The sequence below is a fragment of the Melozone crissalis genome, unplaced genomic scaffold, assembly GCF_028551555.1.
Source record: "Melozone crissalis strain CALT ecotype California unplaced genomic scaffold, PUWL_Pcris_2 ptg000307l_1, whole genome shotgun sequence".
NCBI classification, from domain to species: Eukaryota; Metazoa; Chordata; class Aves; order Passeriformes; family Passerellidae; genus Melozone; species Melozone crissalis.
The window spans coordinates 1493-19000 of record NW_026536058.1 but is presented as its reverse complement, the minus strand read 5'-3'; the positions used below and the strand labels follow the sequence as shown (position 1 = coordinate 19000).

The 17508-nt window shown below is 52.3% G+C and overlaps 1 pseudogene; it reads left to right on the top strand.

The window, feature by feature from the left end:
• The first annotated feature begins 343 nt into the window (after positions 1 to 343).
• Positions 344 to 5958, top strand: LOC128949821 (cell division cycle protein 20 homolog; annotated as a pseudogene).
• The last annotated feature ends 11550 nt before the right edge of the window (positions 5959 to 17508 follow it).

Below are 17508 nucleotides of genomic sequence, written 5' to 3'. Positions count from 1 at the left end.
AGCCCCAGGGGCACAGGGCGGAGGCAAAGCACGGTGGGGAGGAGAAAGAGCAGGGACGAGATTGCCCTTGAACGGCAGGGGAAGGGAGAATGTCGCTTATCCGAGAGAGCCCCAAAGAGCGGCCGGAAGGGGTGCCGGCTGATCAAGGACCCCCGAGGAGCGGAGGGAGGGCGTATCGGCTGATGGAGTGTCCGAAGCAGCGGCTGGGGAGAGTGTGGGTGTCCGTTGGTGGGGAGGAGCGCCGGAGCGCTTGCACGATGCGGTGGTGGGGAGGCCGGCGGGGCTGTTGGAGTAGGCTCAGCCCGGCCGGCGGGTACGGCTAATGCCGCCCGCCCGCAGGACCATGGCGCAGTTCCTGTTCGAGGCGGACCTGCACGGGCTGCTGAAGCTGGACACGCTGATCCCGAAGGCGCCGCATGCGCGATGGCAGCGCGAGGCCAAGGAGAGCGGCCCCAGGCCCAGCCCCATCGGCGTGTCCCCAGTGAAGCCGGCCAGTCGCTCCCACAGCTCCAGCAAGACGCCGTCCAAGACACCCGGTGAGCGCCGGCCACCAGCGGCAGAGGTTGAGTGCGGGAGCCTCGCCCAGGCTGCTTGTCTGTAGCCACGGGGCTCTGGGCTCCCTGCCACGCTGCCCTACCGGCTGCTGCTCAGGCCGGAGGAGGCGGGCTGTGCTCCTGGCAGCCACCCACCTCCTTGCCAGCATGAGGGGCAGAGCTCTGAGCACTGGGGCTGGCGAGCTGCTGTTCGCCCAGCTGAGCCTTGCTGGCACAGCTGTATGCTAGGATGAGTGTGGGCGGGACTGTCAGCTGACAGCTTTACATCCTGTGAGCGTTTTAGTATCTTCCCCTTATCTCTGGACTCTGGAATTGTTGCACTAGACCCAAGTGCACACGGTCCCTAACCAACTTGGTTGCAGGGAGGAAAATATAAGTTAGTTGTGACTGGGTGGCATGAGACCTCAGAGTCCTACTTGTCTGGTGGGTGTGATGTGGAGGAGTGTTGGGTTTGCTCCCATGAAAGCTCTAATACAGGCTGTTAAATAGCTGTAAGACAATATTTTCATATGTGAATGCAGGTAAATCTGGATCCAAAATTCAAAGCACCCCCACAAAGGCTGGGGGGGATCGCTACTTTCCCAACCGCAGCACTATGCAGATGGAGATGGCAAATTTCCTCCTAAGCAAAGAGAGGATGACCCTGCTGAGGATTCCCCTACCAAGAAGGTGAGCATGTTGCTAAGTTACAATTACTTCAACAACCGCTACTCCTTCCTGCCCCTTTACAGAGCAGTAAACTATAGGTTCTGTCAAGGGGGCACACGGGACTGACAAGTCCCAGCCATCACTACTTGCAGCTCTGGGCTTCAGGAGCCTAGGATGAGATTGAAGCTGTAGAGACTGCCATGCACTCCAAGCCTATGCTGCTTCTGGTAGCAAAATGTAGCTTTTGACTAATGAGGCTTTAAAATGTAGCAGGCAACAAAAATGCAAAGCTGTAAGCCTATGCGAAGTGAAACTGCTGGTGGTAGCTATTCTAGGACAATGTCTCCACAGGGAACACTTCTGGAATGTTTTACACTGTGTTCTGAAATCTGTTTATGAAGCGTTTGATCACTTTGTGGCTGTGGCTTTTCCCACTGACAATGACACTGAATTTGCCATTGTTTGAAAATGTGAGCAGGATGATGTATGAAAGTCTGAGGGAAAACTGCTTTGACCTGCCTCTGTGTGACTGACCCTTGCAGCACAGTCAAACATCTTCAGATTCTAAGAGAAGGGGACTTAGGTGTCTGTTTAAATTGCAGTGTGGGAATTGTTTTAAATGCATTGCACTGAGGGTGATTTGTCTCTGTAGGAGCAACAGAAAGCCTGGGCAGTGAATCTGAATGGTTTTGATGTAGAAGAGGCAAAGATCCTCCACCTCAGTGGAAACCCACAGAATGCTCCAGAAGGTATGATACAGGGTGTGTGTGAGCTGAATCAGCAGGAGAGGTCAGGTCAGGGGAACAGCAACGCAGAGGCTCTGTGTGTGGTCACAGGAGAAATCAACTGGTTTCTGAGAGCTGTACAGGCTGGAGTCTCCTTTCTTAAGGTTCCTGAGGTCAAGGGAGGGCATAACAGTTACAGTGAATTTATTTAGGAGAGTTGCTATGACTGCCAGTTGGTCACCTGTTACAGGGCTTGCAAGGGGCTTCAGGGTGAAGAGAGAGATGAGAATCTTGACCTCATGTTCAGAAGGCTTGATTTATTATTTTATGATATATATTACATTATTACTATACTAAAAGAAATAGAAGGAAAGTTCTCAGAAGCTAGCTAGGCTAAGAATAGAAAAAGAATGAATAAACAAAGTTCTGTGTCTCAGCAGAGGGTGAGACCCAGCTCTGCTGTGAGTGGTCAGTAAATCCAAACCTTCACCCAAGACCGATCCCGCATCCATCTGTTGCATTCCACAGCAGCAGATAACCATTGTTTACATTTTGTTGCTGAGGCCACAGCTTCTCAGAAGGGAGAAAAATCCTAAAGAAAGGATTTTTATGAAAAGATGTCGGTGACAGTCACCTGTACTGCAGGTTCCAAACCTTCATGAAGTCTGTAAGAGCACCAAACTCTCTGCTGTGCACTTTCTAGCTTAAACTGCAACTAAATATAATGGCATTCAAAAACCCAAGTGTTTGTTAAATTTGTTTCCATGAATGAGGAAATTGTAGCTCACCCCTGTTCAGCAGTTCATTCTGCCAGTGATTTTCGTGCACGGCAGGCTTGTGAGTGTTTCTCTTAGGACTTTATTTTCACTCCAAGGGATTCCTAGTTGGGTGAGCAGCACTCAGCTGGGAGGAAACTAACTCAGGTTAACAAACCTGTTCCCCTGCACACAGGCTATCAGAATAACCTGAAAGTGCTCTACAGTCAGAAAATGGCACCTGGATCCAGCAGGAAGAATAGCAGATATATTCCCTCAAAGCCAGAACGGGTCTTGGATGCACCAGAGATGTTCAACGACTACTGTAAGTAGGCTGCAGGGCTGAGTGCTGGGCATCCAGAACATTCTGCATTGGATTGCTGTTCCTAGGACAGTGTAACTGGGCTGTCTGTATTATTTTGTGTACCCAGGCTAGCACAGACCACTTCTGCAGTGTCCCTGTGTGGCCTTACAGGGACAGTGGTCTAGGGCACTGTGTAGATGCCTTGGAGCAGGGTACCTGGCCCCAGCAGCTGGGCACAGTGACACTCAGAAGGCTGCCCCTCACCTGTACGTGTGTGTGTGTGTGCACGTGTGCACCCGCACCTGCTGCAGAAGCACGGGTGAAGGACAGGGCTCTCTAGCCAAGCATGGTGTGACCTGCATTGCTCTTTCAAATTGTAGATCGGAATCTCGTAGACTGGAGCTCCCAGAACTTCCTGGCAGTGGCTCTGGACGACACTGTTTATCTGTGGAATCATGCTACTAGGGAGATTGTCCCCCTGCTGCAGATGGAGCATCCAGATGTTTACATTTCCTCTGTGTCATGGATTAAAGAAGGAGACTACCTTGCTGTTGGCACAAGTAGTGCTGAGATTCAGGTGAATGCAGGAGTAAAACTAGAGGTGTTTTCAAGGGAGTGAGAGAACTGCGGGGCCTGGGCATAAAACCTTGGCTGGCAGAGGAAGGATGCCATGCACCTGACTTGTCTTCCCTGGTGTGGGGTGGAACTGCCCAGTGTGCAAGGCAGGGTTTGGTTTGGGCGTTTTCTGATAAGCAGCATTACCTTCTGTGCTATAGTCATGAGATACACATTTTCTCTGTTCCCTTACTGAGAAAGCTGAATGCCAGAGCCTGTGCAGTGAGGTTCCTAGGGCATAGAAACAGGATTGGGTTTCTTCTGAAGAACTTTTTGCTTTGCCTCTCCAGCTATGGGACGTTGAGCAGCAGAAACGTCTCTGAACCATGACCAGCCATTGTGGCCGTGTGGGAACCCTCAGCTGGAACAGCTGCATCCTCTCCAGGTAAAGCAGTGGGTCAAGGGCAGTTTCCAGTTGTTGCAAACTCCTATCCCTCAATCTATGTGTGGCATGGGTTAGGGATGGCAGAGAGAAGTTTGTCCTGGCTTGGGATTCTTACCCAGCCTTATCTGTTGGGGCTGTGAGGAGAAGGCCTCTTTCCTGTATTGCAATTTGTGCTGAAGCTGTAAAGAGCTTGTGTGGGTGTTTCACTCACACCAACAAACCTGTGTTGCTGATAACACTGGCTGAAACCCAGTGGCAGGGATAGCAGTCTTGCAACAACAAAAATGGATTTGGGTGAAAATGTGCAGCCTGACCCTGCAAGCCTTCTCTTCTCTCTGCAGTGGTGCACAGGCTGGGCACATCCATCACCACGATGTCCGAGTGGCTGAGCATCACGTGGCCACCCTTGCTGGCCACACACACAAGGTGTGCGGACTCAAATGGTCTCTGGATGGCCGCTACCTGGCCAGTGGAGGCAATGACGATCTGGCGAACATCTGGCCATGCAGCCAAGGTGGGGATGGAGACTTTGCTCCTGTGCAGACCTTCACTCAGCACCAGGGTGCTGTCAAGGTGAGCACAGAGCTGCCACGGGCGGATATGTGTGTGCAAGGCAGGCATGCAGCACTGGCTGGGTGCAGGTTGCCTCTTGTATGTTTTAAAATGAACTCTCCTCTCTCAGGCTGTGGCGTGGTGCCCATGGCAGATGAATGTTCTGGCCACTGGAGGTGGCACTAGTGACAGACATGTCCGCATCTGGAAGGTGTGTTCTGGCACCCGCCTCAGTGCTGTTGATACCTGTTCCCAGGTGAGAGATGAACATCAGCTTGGAGACAAACACCTTCTGGCAGCACACCTCCACAGAGCTGCTGGCTCCTCAGGCCCAGAGGCACGGGGAAGGAGGGGGACCATGCTCGCCTCCGAGTGGTGAGCATCAGCACAAGGACCTCGTCTCACCTGTGTTACTGCCTCTTTGCAGGTCTCTTCTATCCTATGGTCCACAAACTACAAGGAGCTCATTTCAGGCCATGGCTTTGCACAGAATCAGCTGGTTCTATGGAAGTATCCAACAATGACCAAGGTTGCAGAGCTGCAAGGTAGGTGGATGTTGTTATCTTGTTGTTGCATTTCTAAAGCCCCATACTGTTGCAATCGTATTTCTAAAGTCTCATACCTTCTCGGTGATACTTCTTGGGGGCAGTTCTTCACAGCTCTGACTTCTTCTCCTGCTTGTTGCTCCTTCTTTGTCAGGGCTCCTTGTCAGCTCAGCTTGACTGGCCAAGCCCAGCCCCTTTTATCCCAGTTATCTTCACTAGCTACAGCTGCAGCCCAATTAAGGACATTGCAGCTGCAGCCATCAAAAACAACCAGGGCTTATCAGGGCAAGGCCTATATACAGATATTCAATATACAATACAGATATTTTACTAAGACTCCTACTATATTTCCCCCTTCTGGTTTACTTACAGATACTAAGACTCCTACTATAGGTGGACAGGGCCTGGGTGGGGGGGGCTGTCAGAGGTTGAAGGCAGCTGCACTCCTTGGTTTGAGCCTGCAGCATCACTGATACAGGACAGTATCCGGGGCCATGCTGCTAGGAGTGAAGCATGCCCACGGGGCTGTGGAAGAGATACCATTGATCCAAGTGTGTGCTTGGGGTCTGAAATCACGCTGCCACAGCCACTGGGGGAACAGCTATGCAAGCTGGCAGGGCTCATGGGAGCATACAGGAGTAAATGTGCATGTGCTGATCAGCTCAGCCCTGATTGCACATTCCTTCTCCTCCTCAGGTCATACTGATAGAATCTTGAACCGGACCATGAGCCCTGACGGTACAACAGTGGCCTCAGCAGCTGCTGATGAAACACTGTGGCTCTGGCGCTGTTTTCAGATGGATCCCATAAAGAAGAAGGAGAAAGAGAAGGCAAACAGTGCCAAAAGCAGTATTCCTCACCAGAGCATCCGCTGAGAGCACAGGATTGTTGTGGGGAGGGGGATATTTGGTTTACATGCTGTACAGTATTTTAAATGTTAATAAACTGCTTAACTTGACTTTTTCTTAATGGAGTTTGATGGAAGAAAAAGCCATGGCTCCTAAACCCAAGTCCTTCTCCCTGAGGCTGGGGATCTGGGCAAGGAGTGGAGACCTAGGTCTTAAGGGCCAGTTTACAGGCCCCTGAGCTTAGCATAGCCTATCAGAAGGATGCTGTGCAAGGGCTGCACTTCTGTTTCTGTCCCAGCTAAGATAGATATGTCACCTGCCCCATCTAGATGCTGACCACAAGCACAGCAGCTCCACCACAGGCTCAACTGAAAGCACAGCATGGCTGTGGCCTCCGTTTGTGTTGTCCTGGCCTGTCTCACAAGCCCAGGGACACCTTACTATGGCTCTGCAGGCAGATCTCAGTTTGTCTTGTTAGCTACAGGCAGCCATCACTGCCTGCCTATGGTGCTGGAGTAGAATAGCTATTGGAAAAAAAAGGAGGGAGGGAAATCTACAGCAACAGCTGTAATCACCCCAAAGGCTGGAAAGGGGCTGGCTCTGGCATAAAGCCTGATGCAAAACAAAAGGTTAGCTTACACTGCCACAGCCAGCCTGGGTGTCATGCAAGAGCCATGCAAAGCACCACCAACCCTGTGCTCAGCCTTCAGTCACGTATTCTTCCAACAACTCTGATCTCCCTTCCCCTCCTGCTGACAGGAGGCCCTGGTGCCTCACTGAGGCTTCATGCAGGGGAGCCAGCACCAGGGCTCAGCTGACATTTATTGGGGCTTGACTCCCCTACACTTGTAAAAATGCCTTTTTTCCAGGCTGAACTGTGCTCCAGCACAGTTTATATATTTCCAGCAAGTTGCAGGAAATATATTTGAGCCCTGACCTGACCAACAACCAGCTCAGCCATGCTGCTTTGCACGATGGAGCCGCAGTGTCTGAGGTTGGGGGGCTGCACCAGACCCATCACGCCTGTCCTTCAGCTGCACCAGCATTGCCAGGGGCTGCTGGGGACACTGCACAGCTGATAAGCACCTTGGCCTGTACAAAGCAGCTCCACCAGGCCTGTGCCTCCCATCAGCCCTCAGTGATTAGCTGAGGGTGGATTATTAACTGTTTTCACCTTTCCCTCAGCACAGTACCACACTGTGCCCAGCACCAGCTCTGCCTCCTGAGCCTTACAGCAGCTGGAACCTTCAAAGGTTCCAACTTGTGCTCTGCCAAGGCCAGTGAGTGTGTAACCACACCCACCAGAGCACCCCCCCACACACACACATAAAGCTGATATGGGGGGCACAGTCTCAAAAACAGCCACTGAGCCAGCACCTTCCCAGCAGTGCTGCTGGTGCATCCCCATTTGGCCACTTGGGAAAGATCAGGAGGTCCAAGGATGTGTCTCCCTCAGACACAAATCCTCAGGCCACAGCTGTCTCTAAAGGGGAAGCAGGCAGGAACCCAGATGCAAGGCTGGGCTCTCACACAGAGCTGTGCTGTTGTTGTAGGAGCCCTGTCCCACAGCCCTGCACTTGGTGCTGGGAGTTAGCACAGACTTGCCCTGTAGGGCCACAGCTGATTAGGCCTTCCCTGGTCCCTGACCTGGAAGGAAAGCTTTATATGCCAAAAAGTTCCTGTCATTTTTGCAGTCCCATGTAAGAGCAGCTCAGCTTTCTCACAGACTCCTTCTTTCTCCTTAGCACAGGCCCCACACCCAGATGCTGTGCATTACACAGCCCTTAGAGGACCTCTGAGCATTACCAGAGGGTAATGATACTGCAGGGTCTTTGACCCCATGCTGGTCTCTTACAGTCCTGGAGTGAGGAGGAGCAGAGGAAGGAAGTGGGCACTGATCCAGCAGGCCCAGTAAACACAGCCCTGTGAGGTGTGAATTCAGTTCACAGCATGACAGCATATTAATTACCAAGTGCCATGGCCAGCCCATAGAAGAGCACAGCTAACAGTGTTATGAATAAGAAGCTTGACTAGGCCAATATTCCAGCAGCAATCAATTTATTATTTAATATGGTAAAGTATGAGCAATACAGCGCTGGGTACAGTGGGGGAAGTTTTCCTTCCAGCTGCACAGCGATATCTGAGGGTTACAGGTATTTATAGGGGTACTCATCAGTTTTTTTTCAGCAGTTTCTATTTCCAATCTTTTACTCATCAGCAATTTTTATTCCAAATTATTACATCACAATTCTATACACTATTGTGATTTTAATTTCTCAGCATGTATCTCAAAGGAGTATCCCCAGATGGTAACGGTCCAGTTTCCAAAAGAAAAAAGACGAATCCCATCTGATGGGGTCCGGCTCCCCAGATGTGTGTCCACCTTTTAATTGCAGAGACTCTAAATCTCATAACAGTGATGTCCAGCTTCCCTTTGGTCGAAACCATAAACCCTTGAGGTGATGTTCATCTTTCTTTCTCAAGCTGTTTTTCTCTGCTTCAATAAGGTGTGAGATAAAAATATTTCCTTTATATATATTCCAAAGCTACAGTTTCAAGGATACAAGTAATATTCTAAAATTATACTTCAAAAGGTTATTATTGCAGAGCTTTTTATGGATTAAATGCAAGCAAAAAGCAACATTTTTAACACCTTAATTCCAACGCTCCTAAATCAATTAGGGTTAATTGCAAACAAAAGATAGGTTCACAGGCCTTTTTCTGTGCTTTATTTTCCTCAGTTATTATTAGAATTCACAGCTCTCCCATTGTCGGGGTCCACACATTTTGCATTCACAAATACACACATCGCCTGTTTGTGCCTGACACAAAACACAGCTTTGCATCTCACAGCCAAGAAAATGCAATCCTTGCTCTTCTGACACAGCTCTCTCTGTTCATGATGTGGGACAGCGAGTGCTGATGATGTGCAGGAGCTGATGCAAGGGACAGGGATGAGGATGCAGCAGGCACAGTGCCAAGCTGACAGAGGGATGATCTCTGGCAGTGGCACTGAAGGAGAAGAGTTTGCAGGCAGGACAGAAAATGGCTCTTTGTTTCCCCTCTTCTTTCAGTGCTGCTAAGAATGTAGCCTGGAGCAAGCTGGGAACACCAGAGCCTGGAGCCCTTTCCAGGCAGGGCTGCATCAGACACAAACCAGCAGGGGACTGAGGAGCCCCTGGGGTGGCAGTGAGCAACCTCGGGCTCTGCTCACTGCTGCTGGCATTTTCTATTGAACCATCTCCAAGGACTTCTGTTGTGCTCTGTATTTCTAAGGGTTTTCCCCCTTGGTTTTTTTTTGTTGTTGTCTCCTGCACCTTTTTTCCTCCAAATTTTCCTACCCTGTCAGCAGCAGCCCCTGTCCAGAACTGGCTCTAAAATATCAGCAAAGTAGCTGGGAACAACAATGGGTGGAATCCTGTGGCTCAGGAATTCATATGCCAGAGCCCTGCCTGTGCCTCATGCTTTGTCAGGACCTCCTTCTCTGTGCAAAAACTAGGGATTAGTGGAGTTTTTTTGCCAAAGAGCTCCTGAGAAGCAAATGTTGTGCTAGGTTTCTCAGGAGTGTATCTGTTAAGTTCATTGCTGGCAAAGAGAAAGCAAGGCCAGGGTAGCAGAGCAGCTGGGAGCTGGTCACTCCCTGCAAAGGGCTGGTGTAGGATGTGGGAACACCAGGTTCCAGGACGGGTGAGCAGGGTCAATGTGCTCAAGGTGCTGCCAATGAGGTTTGGGTTCACTTAGAGAGCAGTCAGGGCTGGTGAGCACTGCAAGATCCAGCTGCAGTCCCCATCCATGTCCCTTTCAGTGCTGGCTTTAGGGTGTCTGTAGCCTGGATCCAGAGCGCCCTGGGGGGCTCCTGAGGCTGCCTTTGCACTCAGGGTGAGGGTGCCCAGGAGCCGCTGTGGCCGGCAGTGGGGATCAGGGCTGGGGCTTGTGGCCTGGCAGGTGTGGCTCTGGGGGCTGTGACATGCCAGGGCATGGGTCACTGTCACTGCCCTCCGCAGCCCTGGCTAGCTCTGTGATGCTCCAGGGACAATGGCAAGAGTGGGGAACTGGCTAGGTTAGGGTTTTGCCTGAGCCAGAACCTCTAGGCCAAATGCCGAGCAGTAGAGACCCCTGGAGGGCCGAGTGAACGAAGCAGAGGAGGCTCTTCTGCGGCATAAAGTGCAGCAAATTCATCAGGAGAGGCGGGGGGAAGTGTCCCCCTGAAGCTCATCCCAGAGAGCAGAAGCCAGCAGGGATCCTGAGCCAGCTCTGCTGCCTTTGGCAGCACTTTGGCAAATGAGCTGCAGCAAGGGGGAGGCAGCAGCGACTGTGACTGCTGCAGGCTGGGGATGAAGGAAGGGCCATGGACACAAGTGCTGACATGCCCCAAAATCCAGAGGGAGGCTGGAGAGCTGGGAATCAACTTGGCATTTCAGTGCCAAGCTCTCACAGGCACTGAAATGATGAAATCCCTTTGTGTGAAGTGACCTTTAAGAACTGACAGGGAGTTGCTGCTAGGATCAGCAGTAGCAGAAACTAAAATGTACAAACACTAGGAGATCATCTAATAGCCCCCACAAGCAATGGCTTCAAAAATGATCTCATGTATATATTATATTATATTACATTATATTATGTTATGTTAAATTATTATTATATTAATCAAAATATATAATATATAATATGCATGAAATTTAATGCACATGTATTTTAGGACAATTTCATTTTTTGATATATATTTTCATTTAAGATATATATTTGAAATAGTCTTTCAGCCTGGGAGAGTGAAGATTTACAACAGTGCAAAACCATCTGCCCACAGAGCAGTCAGCCCCCGGGTGCGTGCATGCACACCCACCCACTGTGCCTGCTCTTCTCAGCATCTCGGGGCTGCTGTTTGCACAGAACTGGGATGAATTTAACTCAACAGAGCCACGAGTGGGGTGTCCAGCTTGTCATGAACACTCATGTGGCAACGAACAACACAGAGCTCTCAAATCCCATTATCACAGGTCATTTCATTCCTGCTGGGCACTGAGGAACTCTTAAAAGACACAGAAAAGGGGTGGAAAACATTGGCATCATGCTACTGCTGGTGTCCTCCTGGAGGAAAATCTGTTGGGTTTCTTAAGGTGGTAGCTTTCCAAAACCTAAGAAAACAGCTCAGTAGTGGAAGCCCAATTGTGAATGGTTTTCTTGGCAAAGCTGGGGTGCTAACAATGGACTCTGTCCTTGGTCCAAATCACCTGCCCTCACCTGCAGACAAAAGCACCACCACCAGCAGCAGCTACATCAGTCCATTTTCTCAAAAAGCTGTGTTAAATTTGGGAGAGGAAAGGAAAACACATCAGACACTGTGGATTAATGACAAGACTCTGAGGAGCAGTTCCAAAGCAGAGGGCAGCAGCTTCTCTCTGGGGCACTCCTTGTGCCCCAAGGCAGCCGGGCTGCCCTGGCTGCCCAGGACCCTGCGCCCCGCGGGCTCTGCAGAGCTGCACAGCGGGGAGGCAGCTTCGGGCACCTCAGCCCCTGGGCAGGAGTGGCTGCTTGCTCTGGAGGGCTGCCTGGGGGCAAAAGCAGGGTGCTGGCCTTCTGCTCCTGGCCCCAGCCTGGCCTTGCAGGGCTAATCCTGTTCCCTGTCTCAAATGTGCTAAAGACAGACTTGTTTGTTTCCAGCTGTGCACAGGTGTGATTTGCACCACAAAATACTGAAGGACTAAGGCCTGAAAAACAGACCCTGACTGAAGCCTCAACAACAGGACCTGAGCCAAAGCTGCCCTCTAGGTGACCTTCCCAACCCAATGTTCTATGTACCTGCTCCTTAACCAAGTGTTATTATCAAAAGGATTGTTACATCCATTCACTGGTGAAACACGTCTTCACCTTTCTGCATGAGGAAAATGGACAAGGCCACACCTGGCCTTGGTTCCTCCTTGAGCCCTGGCCAGGCCTGGGGAGAAAACCAAGAGGAGAATGACACCAGCTGTGCCCCCAGCAGAAGCTCTGGCACGTTGCTCGTCCAGCACTGTCAGAGCCGGGCCACTCTCACAGCGCACTCGGGAGCCTCGTGGCCACCAAAGGTGGAGGCACCGCAGGATTTCCCGGTTCCCGGCCGTGGCTCTGCAGGGCTGGGCTGGGACAGCTTCCCCCAGCTGATGTGCAGCTCTGGATGAAGGGGAAACCATTGGGCTACCTGGTGACGGATCTTCCTGAATCACCAGAGGCACCCTTTTGCAATAATGCTGAGGTGCATTGCTTAGCTTATCCTTTCCTGACTGTTTTTTGCACTTTTGCACTACAGTAAATCACACTGTTCCTTCAGCTGGTGTCTGTGTCTGCATCTCTGACCCTCCCCACCACCAAAACAAACACACAGCCAGTTTAGCACGAGACCTGCCTCTCTGCCAGCCCATCTCTTGGCAAACACTCCTGATGGCCATCTGCACAAATGAAATTCCCACTTTGCAGCTTCCTTTTCTGCAGGCAGGTGAGAAATGAGCCACTCCCAGCTCTGGACACCTCCAGAAACAGCTGCTTTCAGCAGTCACAACCCTGAAATATCAACCTCCTTCCTTTACCTGCCATGGGGAGCTCCTACCAAGAGGCCTTTTGTCCAAGGATACCCACAGAAGAGCTGGAGAAGGGAGCAGTTTGAAACACAACTGCTTCAGAGTTTAAACCTGCCTTTACCAAATGAGCACACACCAATCTGTCCCAAAGGGAAAGCAGGCAGCAAAGAGAAGCTCCTCTCCCACAACAGCAAACTCCGTGCTTCCTTCTGTTCCAGCTGGAGAGTGGAGGCCATGGGCTGCACCTCACTTTGGGAGGGAGCCCTGGGAATTGGCCTGGTCTGGGAGGGCAGCAAAAGGAATTCCCCAAAAAGTAGGAAAAGATTCTGTGGAAGCATTAGGTTATGACAATATTTCTGGAGGAAAGCAAAAAAAAAAAAAAAAAAGAGTAATTGAAGTATTTCAAAAAGTTCCCAGACCGAAATTTGTTTGCCAATACGACAACCCCAAAGTCTCTGTGGTGTGTCAGGAAGCTCAGGAATGCAGAGAGCATTTTCAGCAGACACAGGAGAGAAGCAAGCTGCACAACCCTGCATACGTGCCTTAGAGCAGAAACATGCTGCCCTTGGGAAAACAATATAAAGAAGTTTGCCAGGATGTACCCCAGGAAAAGAGATGTGAAGCAAGTTCTTCTAAGGATGTGAAGGGAAGATATGGGGCAGAATGTTCTGCTGACGCTTTTGCCAATCTATGTATGTGACCAAAGATATGTTAGCTCTTTGTCCTATACACAACACTTTGTAACCACTTATATGTATTCTCCCGTTTCTGAGCCCTGCACTAGCATATAAATGTACCCTGAGATTTGCAATAAACTGAGCATCGATCATCACCTCCATGAAGATTGATCTCTGCCTGCGGAGGGCTCCTTTCTCTATTACCCCTCTCCTTTTCCCCGTCTCTCTCCCATACACCTTGTTTCTCTACCTGGCATCCGTATATTTTCTTTCTTTACAGGAATGAACCTGCAAGGCTTGCATAAATATCGCTGGTGTCCGTCCCCCAGAGCACGAGCAGCTCCCCAACAAGACTTCAAGACTAAGGGACAAAGCTTCCCCCTCAGCTCTCCACAGCAGCTCTAGGGAGTCTCTCCCCACTGCAAGATCTCCTTTGTCAGTCTACAGTGACAAGAGTTGGCTGCAGGAGGCATTTGCATTGGAGCTCTCCCCCGATGGGGGGAAGAAAAAGCAGAGGTGATTCCTGTGGAAATAAAAAGGCAACGCCATTTGGGAAGACACCAGCATGCGTTTGCTACAGCTCTAGGCCAGAAATCCCTTGAAGAAAGCAACATCCATCCATGGGGCAGCACTTTGGCTTTGATATCAAGGCTCACAAAATTGCTTCCCATTCCTGCTGCTGTAGCTGACTCCAATTCACGAAAAATGTGCCAACTCTGCCAAAGACAGGCAGACATGGTGAGATAAAACCAGCTAATCTGCTGAAATGGAGACCAAATGAATGTTTTCTAATCACCTCTTTTTATCCCTTCCCCAGCCAAAACAGAGCAATGGCCTTCCTCTGTGTCCCCGATGGTGACCCAGGCACGGCATGCAGCGTGGGGATAACCTGCTGTGCCGAGCCGTGCCGTGCCGTGCCGTGCCGAGCTGAGCCGAGCCGAGCCGAGCCCGGCCAGCCCCGGGGCCCGCGCTGTGCCCGCAGCTCCGGCTCTGCCGCGCGCGTCCCCGCCAAGTCCGGCCCGCGCCGGGGGGCGCTGGGCGCGCGGGCCCGAGCGCAGCGCCCCCCTCAGGCCGCGCGCCGCCGGCGCAGCCGCGGCCGTTGCGCGCGGGCGTTGTGGCCGCAGTCGGCGATCGATGCCATGGCGGAGCTGCCGCTGCCCGCCGGGCTCCGCGCCCGCGCCTTCCCCGCCAAGCTCTGGCGCCTGGTGAACAGCCCCCGCGTCCGCTCCGTGCGCAGGGACAGCCGCGCCCAGGGGCTGCTCATCGACCGCTGCTCATCGACTTGGAGCGGGAGCTGCTCAGCTCGGGCCGCGCCCACAGGGATCGTGGCCATGGGCCGGCCCCGGTGCCGCACACCTTCAGGGCCACGCAGTTCCGCAGCTTCGTGCGGCAGCTCTACCGCTACGGCTTCCGCAAGGTGCCGGGCTGGCTCGGCTCGGCTGCGCCGGGCGATGCCGGGGCCTGGCTCCACTACAGCAACCCCTGCTTTCGCCGCGACCGCCCCGACCTCCTGCTCCGCATCAAGCGCCGGAGCGCGGCCAACAGGCAGCGGCCGGCGGCGGGCCGGGATGGCCGCAGGCGCCCGCCCCGCTGCTCCCGGCAGCTCCCCGGGGCGCGGCCGCTGCCGGACGGGCGGCACGGGCGCGCTCGCTTCACGCCGCTGCCCAGGGAGCGGCCGCTGCTCGCCCGGCGCCCGCCCAGCGGCTTCCTCCTGCTGCACAGGGAGCGGCCGCTGCTCGCCCGGCGCCCGCCCTGCGGCTTCCTCCTGCTGCACAGGGAGCGGCCGCTGCTCGCCCGGCGCCCGCCCAGCGGCTTCCTCCTGCTGCACAGGGAGCGGCCGCTGCCGGCCCGGCGGGAGCTGCGCAGCCCCCGGCCCGGCCGCCTCCAGCAGCACCCCGGGGAGCGGCCGCTGCTCGCCCGGCGCCCGCCCTGCGGCTTCCACCTGCTGCACAGGGAGCGGCCGCTGCCGGCCCGGCGGGAGGGGCCGAGCCGCTTCCAGGAGCTCTACGGGGAGCGGCCGCCGCCCGCCGAGCGGGAGGTGCTCGGCATCCCGCCCTGCCACTTGCTCGGGCTCCACGGGGAGCGGCCGCTGCCGCTCGGGCGGGAGGGGCCCCGCAGCCGCTCGCAGGAGCTCTGCGGGGAGCGGCTGCCTCTGCTCCAGCTGCAGCAGATGTGGGCTGTGCCTCTTTTGGGTGGGAAGGCCAAGGCAAAGCAAGGGCTGGGCTGCAGCTGCTGCTGCTGGGTGAGCCCTGCCGAGCGTGTGGGCGCTCCCAGAGCCGTGGCTGGGGCTGGGCTGCGGCTGCAGCTCTCTGTCCTTTGCAGATTATTACACCGTTGGCCAAAGAATGTCTCTCTTTCTGTTGATGTGCTGGCCCATTGCCTGCAGTACATTTGTGATTATGACTCAAGGGGGAGAGTGGGATTTTTTGGATTTGCCAACACCTTATTCTCAAGTGGCATGACTTTCGTCTTCTGTAAAGTCACACATAGCAGTTTAGCGAAGCATTTTATTCCACAATAAAAGGAAACATTGCAGGCTTGGAACCATCTTCAGAATCTTTAGGGTTGTGATGGACGGGCTATGGCAGAAGAGATGAATATTCTGGAACTGGTCATAGGGAGAATATCTTTGTGTCCAAAGATAATTTGCTTCATTGTGGACGTTTGCTTCCTCAGTATAGGAATAGAAACACTACTTGGTTGTCTGGCTTTTCCTGTCTTTTGGGTTGGTTTTTTTCCCTACCCTGACGATTTACAGCTCTTTGCCACTGATCCCAAATGTGATCCTGGCAATAGCCTGGGTGCATCAGTGTTTGCCTGGGTGCCACAGGCGGGGCAGCAGCAGAGGGCTCCGAGAGGCAGCACCTTGTGATGGGTGGTGTGAGCGCTTGGCTGGGGGTGCTGAGACTGCCAGGCAGAAATGCGTGCTTGGCCTGTGGGTTTGCAGCACACAGCCCTGGGCAGGGCTGGCAGCCGTGCTGGCAGCAAGGAGAGCCCCTGGCTTTGTGCTGGCTGATTTCTCACCGCTCTGGGATAAGGCAGGGTCAGAGCGTGGGGGCACGTCCCCTCGCTCGGTGCCTTCTGGTTCTCTGTGTTCGTGTTTTGTCTCAAAGGTCATTTTGTGAGAGCTTCAGTTTCGCCAGTCTCCCCTCCCGGCCATTCCCACCCAATTCCATCCCAATCACCCCTAAAACCCCCAAATTAATTCAAATTCATTCCATTTAACTCCGCACCCACCAAAAAAATCACCAAAATCCCAACCCAAAAAAATCCCAAATATTTCAATTCTCAATTTTGGTGGTGCAGAACTTTGAGAAAACCAAAAAAAACGAAAAAAGAAACCCCCAAAAAATCCAAAAAACCCAAAAGAACCCCCAAAAAAACTCCAAAAAACGCCCAAAACCACCCAAACCCCCCCCAAAAACCGCCAAAAAACTCCAAAAACCCCCCAAAACCCCCCAAAACCCCCCAAAAAACCTCAAAAAACCCCCCAAACCCCCCCCAAAAACCTCAAAAATCCTCAAAAAAACCCCTAAAACCCCAAAACCCCCCCAAAAACCTCAAAAAAAACCCCCAAAACCACCAAAAAACCTCAAAAAAACCCCAAAAAACCCCCAAAAACCTCAAAAATCCTCAAAAAACCCCCTAAAAACCCAAACCCCCCCAAAAACCTCAAAACCCCCCCAAAAACCCCAAAAACCTCAAAAAACCCCAAAAACCCCAAAAAACCCCCCAAAACCCCCCAAAAAATCTCAAAAAAACCCCCAAAAACCCCCAAAAAAACCTCAAAAAAACCTCAAAAAACCCCCCAAAACCCCTAAACCCCCCAAAAAACCTCAAAAAAACCCCAAACACCCCCCAAAACCCCTCAAAAAACCCCCCAAAACCTCAAAAATCCTCAAAAAAACCCCTAAAAACCCCCAAAACCCCAAAAAACCTCCAAAACCCCCCCCCAAAACCCCCAAAAACCCCTCAAAAAACCTCAAAAAACCCCGGAAAACCCCCCAAAAAACCCTCAAAAAAACCCCCCAAAAAAACCTCAAAAAAAACCCCCCAAACCCCCCAAAAAACCTCAAAAAAACCCCCCAAAAACCCCCCAAAAACCCCAAAAACCCTCAAAAAAACCCCGAAAAAAACCCCCCAAACCCCCCAAAAACCCCAAAAAATCCTCAAAAAAAACCCCCCAAAACCCTCAAAAAACCCCGAAAAAACCTCAAAAAACCCCAAAAAACCTCAAAAAACCCCCAAAAAAACCTCAAAAGAAACCCCCAAAACCCCCAAAAAAACCTCAAAAAAACCTCCAAAAACCCCCAAAAACCCCCCCAAAAACCTCAAAAACCACCAAA